This window comes from Phascolarctos cinereus, unplaced genomic scaffold (genome assembly GCF_003287225.1).
Source record: "Phascolarctos cinereus isolate Bilbo 61053 unplaced genomic scaffold, phaCin_HiC Scaffold_4;HRSCAF=312, whole genome shotgun sequence".
NCBI classification, from domain to species: domain Eukaryota; kingdom Metazoa; phylum Chordata; class Mammalia; order Diprotodontia; family Phascolarctidae; genus Phascolarctos; species Phascolarctos cinereus.
Window position 1 is genome coordinate 354406566 of NW_027555847.1, and position 10185 is coordinate 354416750.

Here is a 10185-nt window from a genome sequence, read left to right on the forward strand (position 1 = left end):
GAGGAAGAGATAAGAGAAGGGTGAGTGGATTGGGGGAAGCAAAGTTCAGAAGCAAAACACTTTTGAGGACGGGCAGGGTAAAAGGAGAAAGACAATAGGATAAATGGGGCCAGTGGTAGGGGAGAGGTGGGATAGGGGGGAAATAGGATGAAAGGAAATACACAGTTATCACAACCGTGAAAAAGTGGTTACAGCAAATTTCTCTGATAAAGACCTCCTTTCTCAAATATACAGAGAACTGAGTCAAATTTATAAAATAAGATCCATTCCCCAATTGATAAATGGTCAAAGGATGTGAACAGGCAGTTTTCAGATGAAGTAATCAAAGCTATCTATAATCCTAAGAAAAGATGTTCTAAATAGCTAATAATCACTAATACAGAAATGCAAATTAAAACAGCTCTGGGGTACCACCCCACGCCTATCAGATTAGCTAATATGACAGAAAAGGAAAATGACAAATGTTGGAGAGGGTGTGGAAAATTGAAACACTAATGCACTATTGGTGGAGATGTGAACTGATTCAGCCATTCTGGAAAGCAATTTGGAACTATGCCCAAAGGGCTATAAAACCATGCACACCATTTGACCTAGCAATACCACTACTTGGTCTGTATCTCTAAGAAATTTTTAAAAAAGGAAAATAATCTATATGTACAAAAATATTTATAAACTTTGAAGTCTGAATGCAGATGGATCTTCTCTTTTCTTTTTGTTGTTTTATTTTGTTTCTTCTTTCTCATGGTTCCTCCCATTAGTTTTAATTCCTCTTTACATCATGACTAATGTGAAAATATGTTTAATATGAATATGTAAGTAGAGCTTATACCATATTGCATATCTATATCAGATTGTAGTCTGGGGGAGGTGGGGGAGAGGAAGGGGAAGAAATTTTAAAACTCAAAATCCTATGGAAGTAAATATTGAAAACCAAAAATTAATTAACTAATTAAAAATATTTGTAGCAACTCTCTTAGTGGTGGTAAAGAACTGGAAATTGTGGGGGTGCCAATCAATTAGGGAATAGCTGAACAAGTTGTGGTATGTGATTATGATGATTACTATGCTATAAGAAATGATGGGCAGGATGCTCTCAGAAAGACCTCGAAAGACTTAAATAAACTGATACAAAGTGAAATGAGCACAACCAGAAGAACATTGTACACAGTAACTGCAATATTGTACAATGATCAACTGTGAATGACTTAGCTAGTCTCAGTAATACAATTTCAAAGGGCTTATAATGAAAAAATGCTATCCATCTCCAGAGAAAGAACTGATGGAGTATGAATACAGATTGAAGCCTACATACTTTTTTATTTTTTTATTTATTTTTATTGTATTATTTATTTTTCGTTGGGTTTTCTGTGTTTTCTTTTACATGACTAATATGGAAATATGTTTTACATGAGTGCACTTGTATAATCCATATAAATTTGCTAACCTCAATGAGGGAAGAGGGAAGGGCAGTAGGGAGGGAGAGAATTTGTTTTTACTGTGATTTGGGGAGGTGGGGGAGGTTGGTTTTTTTTAATTTTGAAAAGAAAGAAAGAGTAAGAATTTCATCTGGACTTATGCTCTAAGCAGAATACCACATAAGAACCGCAGAGACTGTCTTCTTCCTTCTCCAAGGAGCAAGAAATTTCTCCCTCTAGAACAGAGGAGTCAAACATGTAGCCCACCAGTTCCACAACACAAAATAGATTTTTTAAAAAACATAATTTTGAAGTATTCAACAAAATAAAAATATAATAGAACATAGTTAATATTAATATATGGTTTTCTAAGTTAATATGCAGCCACAGGGATATTTATGTGCTGTTTAGTGGCCCCCACTTCTGAGTTTGACACCACTGCTCTAGAAAATTCATAGCCTTGGACAATCAAGTTCAGTTACTCTTGAAATGGAACTACCCATAAGTCAGCTCTCAAAGTTGATTTTGACCTATACACCTATTTTCTCTTCTAGAAGGCTAGATGCAGGGATCATGATACCTAAGGGAATCTAGAATTTCTCCTCATCTACACAGAAGATTGGGCTTCAAGAAGCAATGTCTTTTAATTACTTTTTAGGCTGCATGAAAGCATGTTTCTTATGCCTATGGGATTCTGTTGCAAGTCACCATGACAGTTTCTGATGGGGGACGTCCCCCCTCCATTGCTTCACTATGAAAGAACTACAGGTGGAAAGTATGAGCTAGTCTTTAAGAGCTGAGAAAGCTAGCCATGGAACTAGTCTGGTTTTTAATAGATCACAATGGGTATGATTAATCATCAGTCAGGAAGGAGTTTCCTATGCCCCATCAATTACCTTCATCTAATAACTAATGTCCTATAACTTCATCAGGTTGATTGAGGAACTTCTTAAACCTGATCAGAAATAATAAAAACCCACACTCTACCTAAGGAAACCCCTTAATTTGAGCAGGGACTCCCCTGACTCACCTCCTTTAACAATCTATTATCAAGTTATTTGGGAAAACTCTCCAATTTGCAAAGAGATTCCCCTGATCTACTCCCTTTACAGAAGGAACACTATTTGTCAGGGTCCAGGTAGAGAGAAATGTTTTCACTGAATTAAAATCATAGAAGGTTTGATCTGCTGATCAAACCCAAATGTTTTTACAATGATCTCAAAGCACTGTCAGGCAAGTCCCTAAGACATTGTTTAAACAAAAATGTTAATTTTTTAAATTCTAAAAAATAACTATTTTAGAGGCAAAATGGTATAGTAAAAAAAAGCTGGCCTTAGATCCAGTAAGACCTGTATTCAAGTCTTGCCTCTAACACAATAATAGCTATGTGACCTTGGGTAAGTCATTTAACTTCTCAACATTCTAAATAACTCTTTAAGACTAGAAGTTTACAGGGGCAGCTAGGTGGTGCAGTGGATAGAGAACCAGCCCTGAAGTCAGGAGGACCTGAGTTCAAATCCAGCCTCAGACATATAACACTAGCTGCGTGACCCTGGGCAAGTCATTTAACCCCAATCACCTCATACTAAAAAAAAAAAAAGATTAGAAGTTACAAATAAAGTTCATTAGTAAAGGGAGTTTCCTCATCTGAAAGTTCCCTACACCAGAGAAATTGCAGGTCTGATACCTAGCCCCTAGCCCTAAATATCTGCCATACAACACAGTTGGATTTGCTTATGCACAATCTTGTCCAGAAGAAATAGTGAAGACAAAGGAAACGATACTACTAAATAAGAAACTAAACAAGAAAAATGTGTATCCACCTCCAACTTCGGTAAGCTGGCCTTCATCTGCCACCCTTGTTTGACTCAGGGCTGCTATTTGGATGCAATACCTGCCAAGTTCTCTTGCAACAAGAGCTGTTTGTCTTTTAGGTCTACTGGATTTTGTGTTGTCTATAAGTGTGCACACATTCCATGTGCCAATGGTGAGTGGAATCATCTTTGCAGACATTTCTGTACATTTTTTTGTGTTTCAATCACAGGGTCTGACATCAAGAAAACATAGGTGCTCCATCAGCCCCCACCATACCATCCATACATGGAACTATCAGTTACAGCAAATGGAGACATTTTGAATGCTATGGATAAGTTCATTTACTTTGGTAGTGTACTTTCCAGGGATGTACACATTGATAATGAGTTTGACACACTCATTGCCAGAGCTAGTTCAGTGTTTGGAAGGCTACAAAGGAAAGCGGGAGAGAAGAGGTATTAAACTGTCTACCGAACTGAAGGTCTACAAAGCCATTGTGCTGACCTCATTGTTGTACACCTATGAAACCTGGACAGTATACCAGCACCATGCCAGGAAATCGAATTGCTTCCATTTTAATTATCTTAGGAAGATTCTGAAGATCATCTGACAGGATAAAATACTAGACACTGAGGTCCTTTCTGAAACTAAACTGTCAAATATTCAAACTCTGCTGATGAAAGCACAATTCCAATGGGCTGGCCACATTGTTCAAATGCAAAACATAAACTTGCCAAAAAGACTGTTTTATAAAGAACCCAAACAGGGCAAGCGTTCAAATGGTAGTCAGAGGGAGCAATACAATGACACTCTCAAAGTCTCTCTTAAGAAGTTTGGAATTGATTGTATGACATGGGAGAAGCCATTGGCACAGGACTGCTCAGCATGGTGTGCCCTCATCAGAGAAGGTGCTGTGCTCTATGAGCAAAGCAGAATTGAAGCAGCTCAAAAGAAACATGAGATGCGCAAATTTAGAGAATCCACCCCAAATGTTCCCATGGACTAGTTGTGCCTGACCTGAGGTAGAGCATTCCAAGCTCATATTAGTCTGATCAGCCACAATTGGACACACTGTAAGTTGACTCTAACACAGTGATGTCATTTTGGTCCTCTCTGAGAATGGACGACAATCAACCAACTAAACAATAATTCACAATGTGCCCATTTCCACAAGCAAATTTCAGGTCTTTTTCAAGGTCAAGTGCTATATTTAGTGTATATCTTTTGGTGCACAGGGAACTATGGGCAGATGAGGGCTGGTCTACTTACAATATACACACACTTTCTTCTTGTTTCCACATTTATTCATTTTTAATTTATAAAATAAAACAAGTATTTCCATAACATAGTATAATTTTTTTTAAAAAGATGATTGCGCATGAAACGGCAAATCTACTATGTGCAACTTGTTGTTCCTTTTAAATGCATAATAAAGTTAACATGTAAATTTCTTTTTTTCTTTTTCTTTCTTTCTTACCTCCCTTTCCATAGTCAGCCCCCTCCCAGGGTTGTCCCACCCTCTCCCCAGTACCTATAGACTTTGACAAGTGCCTTCAGATTAGCAGCCCAAAGCCATGGATAAAACTACTACTTATTGCAATATTTTTATCTTTCTTAACCACTTAACATGATAAAATAGTACTACCACGTTTGTCAGATTCCTGTCTTTTTTTAACATGTCACTAACAAAGTTTTTGAGTGTTATGTTCATACCCTCACTTTTCCCATAAGTCCTCTGGTTATTTCAAGGTTTTGCTTCGACTAGCAATTTTTAGGAATGTATATGCCCCATTATAGCAGGACTGACTGCATTTTTTTCCTAGAATAGCAGAATAGTAATTGATTATAATCAGCCATTCAAAAGGTACTACAATTGCAAAAAGACTGAGAATCCCTGGTGTTAAAGAGTGGAAAGCTCAGGACACCATGATGGAGAACATATATTCTTCCAGAGGCAAGAGGGAAAATGAGCAAAAATGCTTGATTAAGGTGGTTAAGGGAAAAATCAAAATTCCACAGTACCACAGAAACTCCAACCAAAAAGGATGTTAGAAAAATAAATGTGACTGATTAATACTGATTATTGAAGATGAGGTTCAACTGCCAAGAGATCTCTGGTTATCTGTAGGAAAATGGCCTCAGGAAAGGGGTGAGAACAAAATAATTGAATTCAATGAAAGTACTGGAATTAGTTTCTCCAAATAATATTTACTCTTTGGGAGCTTTATAAAATAGGAGTTATTAGCTTGTCTATGCATAGGCTGACTTAAAAAATCATTGTTGTTCTCCTTTAAGACAACCCCAGAAAATCTAAGATGAATGGTCTGTTATATTAAAGGATCAGAATCGTTTGTCCTCTATACATCATACCAGCCTGAAAGGATTCCCATATAAACAAATGATGGAGACCATACTGTCTCATGTTAAGAAACTTCTTAGTTTGTTTAAAAGGGGGCATTATTTTCCAGTAGGAAATAGAACCCAAGTTTTCCATTAGAGATGTGTGTGTGTGTGTGTGTGTGTGTGTGTGTGTGTATCTGTATGTCTACATGTGCAGGCATGCTCTTTTTGAGGATGAGTTTTGTAATTAAGATATATGTCATCCTTATTCACCACCATGGGAAGTTTAAGGACCTATATATACCCCTAGGTTTTGGAGGTGCCAAACCACCTAATCACTAGGTAAGTTAGCAGAGAGTATATCAGTCCTCCCATCTCTATTTCCCCTTCCACCCTGATCTCCCAGATCCTACCCTAGGTTGTGTAATAGCTAATATTTAGTAGATAGATTGATAGATAGATAGATAGATAGATAGATAGATAGATAGATAGATAGATAGATAGATAGACAGACAGATAGATAGACAGACAGATTTGCAAATACAAAAGAAAAAGTTAGGTCATTGATCCTCACAACAATCCTGTAAGGTAATGCTATTATTATCACCATTAATAAATGAAGGGATACTGAGGCTGAGAGACACCAAGAGACTTACTCAGGGTCACACAGCCAGCTAAGTGTCTGAAGAAAGAATTAAACTCAGATCTTCCAGACTCCAACTCCAATGCCACTTTGCCACTGTGCCACTTCTCTGAATGCACAAAAATTACTTCTGCACATTTATTTTGTTTAAGAGAAAAGCAGGGGGCAGCTAGGTGGCACAGTGGATAGAGTATTGGCCCTGGAGTCAGGAAGACCTGAGTTAAAATCTGGTCTCAGACCAGACACTTGACACTTACTAGCTAGTCATGTAACCCCAATTGCCTCACCAAAAAATAAAAGAGAGAGAAGCAGTAGTTATAGTAGATAGAAGACAGGCCTTGGCACCAGGAGGACCAGGGTTCCAGACATGCCTCTCACTCTAGGTGGGTGAACTTGGGCATTTATGCCAACCTTCCGCAACATCCTCTTAGGTGCCTGTCTTCTCAAATGACAAAGGTGAGTTTACAGGCCTTTTCCTAGCTTCTTTTTGATTTGTCTACTTTTCCATCTCACAGATGCAAAAGAATGTGTTCTAGGAGCATTAAAATAAACTGGTGTAATTTGTTCTTTATGACACGCATGCACACACACACACATCTCTGGAGAGAAGTTGAGATTTGCAGATGATAGACCAAGGGGGAAAAATAGACAAAACCTCCCCTCATTAATCCACTCAACCTCTTAGCATCCAAGGCAACTCTCAAAGGCTGCAAGTTACCCTTGAGATGCAGGCCTGCTCCCTCAGAGGAAGTTTCCACACTGACAGTCTCCTAGGCTCACAGATCCACAAGTTGAACAACAACAATAACCAAAAAAAAAACTCATAACAGTTAAGATGGGACAAAATTATTTCCATAAGGCTTTATTTTTTTTCTTTTCTTTTCTTTTCTTTTCTTTTTTTTTTTTTGGTGAGGCAATTGAGGTTAAGTAACTTGCCCAGAGTCACACAGCTAGTGAGTATTATGTGTCTGAGGTTGCATTTGAACTCAGGTCCTCCTGACTCCAGGGCTGGTGCTCTATCTATCCACTGTGCCTCCTAGCTGCCCCAAGGCTTTATTTTCAATATGAACTGTGTAACCAAGGGAATTCCAATCCATTTCTGGTGCTTTCCTGATCACTGCATTTGCAGCAAGACCCCAGATCAATATAAAGGCCTTATCATTCACAAATGGTATATGAAGTGAATAAGAGCATAGAGGCTGTGAGAGGTTAAAGAGGGCACACCGATTAGGAGCAGAAAAAATCTGAAACCTCTCTCTGCCAGACACAGACCACCCCTAATCCTCACCAGCCATATTTCAAGTGCTGTTGAAAGTCTAAGTGGGTGAACACAACCTAATGGGTATAAAATGCTTGGTGAACTTTAAAGCAATATATAAATAGTTGTGTTTTAGATTTTGGAGGGAGCTGGGGAAGGGGAGAGGGAAGAGCCTGGACTTAGGATTTTGTGTGTGTGTGTGTGTGTGTGTGTGTGTGTGTGTGTGTGTGTGTGTGTGTGTGTAAGTTCCCTTCACTGAAACAGAGCTGCAATTTGTGGGCAATTTCTAGTCTTACAGAGTCGCCTGGGGGCACAGAAGTTAAATGGCTTGCTTAGGGATTGAAAGAAAGAAAAATTCCACAATAGCCTTGGCAGACTTGTCACAGCTGTGCCACCGCCTGACAAGCCACATTTCCTGGAGAACCACAAGGCAAGCTTTGACAGTCATAAGAAAACCTGGAGAAGAGTGCTAAGCCCACACTGGATTGGCAGGATCAGAGCAGTGGGTGCCTCCCTCTTGGAAAGAAGGCCAAGGTATGGGCAATAATCAATAGCACTCCGTGCTCCCAAAATCTAAAGGATCTATTTCATCTTTTTCCACAAAAGGGAACTACCTGAGTGCTGGGTAGACTATCACATAGAGGTTCCAAATTCACTGACATTACAAGCCAAGATTCTACTGGGTGACAGCTAATTCACTTAGATGATTAAAAGTGATGGTCTTGACTTAAGACTTGAAAAGGGCTACTTCTAATATCTCAGCTGTCCTTTGTTGTTACTGTTGTTTAGTCTTTTTTCAGTCCTGTGCAACTCTTCCTGAGCCCTTTGGAAGGTTTTCTTGGCAGAGACACTAGAGTGGTTTGTCATTTCTTTCTCCAGCTCATTTTACAGATGAGGAAACTGAGGCAAACAGAGTTAAGTGACTTGCTCAGAGTCACACAGCTAATAAATGTCTGAGGCTGAATTTGAACTCAGGTCTTCCAGACACCAGGCCCGGTGTAGAAAGGCACTAATAGTATTGGGGTGCGGGGGGGGACTTCCAGAAAGTGGGATTTGAACTGAGTCAGAAAGGAAGCCAGGGGGAAGTGATGGGAAGCAAGAGCATTCCAAGCATGGGAATAACCAGTGAAAAGGCACCAAGTCAGGGGATGAAGTGTCATAGCTGAGGAACAGCAAGGGGGCCAGCATTGCTGGGTCATAGAGTATGTGGAGAGAAGTGACGTGTAAGAAGACTGGAGAGGTAGGAAGGATGTAAAGAGCTTTAAAAGCCAAACAGAAGATTTTCTATTTGATCATGAGGATGATGGAGAGCCACTGGAGTTTATTGAGTAGGGGCTTGACACGGTCAAACATGCACTTGGATGGCTTAGTGGAGTGGAGAGAGACATGAGATGGGTAGACCAACCAGAAGGCCACGGCAATAGTGTTGGCAGGAGATGAGGATGTCCTGCGCAGAGTAGGAGCTGTGTGAATGGGATGTTATGAAGGTAGATATGACAAGACTTGGCAACAGATTGTATGTGTGCTGTGAATATAAGTGTGGAGTTGAAGATTACACCAAGAATGCAAACCTGGGAATCCCTGGAAGGATGGAAGTACCTTCAATATTAATAGGAAAGTTGGAAAGAGGTGAAGACTTGGGGAAAAAGGAAGAGTTCTGTTCTGGACATGTTGAATTTGAGCTGTCTATGGGACATCCTCTCCTAGCTCATAGGCTCACACATTTAGAGCTGGAATGGATCTTGTAAGCCATCTAATCCAGACTTCCCTCCTGCCACTTCTTGGGGGAGGGAGAGGGAACAAGCATTTATTAATTGCCTACTATGTACCAGGCACTGTGCTAAGCACTTCACAAATATTCTCATTTGTGATGTAGGTGCTATTAATATCCCCAATGTGCAGATGAAGAAACCAAGGTAAACAGTGATTAAATTATTGCCCAGTGATTAAATTATTAAATTATACCTGGGAAATATCTGAGAACAAATTTGAACTCAAGGCTCTATTCACTGTACTATCAGATGCCCAGGTGAATCACAGTTCTCTGTGCCTCAGGCTCCTCATCTCTAAAATGGAGACAATGATATTTGTACTACCTCCAACCTAAGGCTATTGTGAGGAAAGCTCTTTGAAAACCTTAAAACTCTACTTAAATAAATTATTGGAGTTGTCTAAAAATTAAACATAAATAGATTTCAGTAGATGCACATGGCTATGTAACAGTGTTTTACAGTGTCAGTTCTGTCTTAGGAAAACTCCCTTAAGAAGAACAGTTACTAAATAAATCTCCATGTGTTTAAGGATAAAATTTTCCTTCTTACTCTCTTCTAAGCCACTAAAGTACTGTGATAAAAAGTTCTTTTGATATGAGAATATTCTCTCTGTTAATGCAGGATTTTGTTTCAAATTTTATATGCAAATTACAGTTCTTATAGTAACATTTAGCAATAGTTCTGACATGTGACATGATATTCATGTGCTCTGCATAGTACATCACCCTCAACAGAAAAGGGAGAGAGAGACAGAGACAGAAAGAGGGAGGGAAGAAGAGGGAGAGGGAGAGAAGAGAGGAAGAGGGGGAGAGAGAAAGAGATAGAAATGGAGACAGAGAGAGGAAACCCAAGAGAATAAGTCTCAGCTACACGTAGGGATAAATCAACCCCATTAAAATGAAAGGCATAGCTCCTTTCTGAATTACATTTTAACACTTTTCA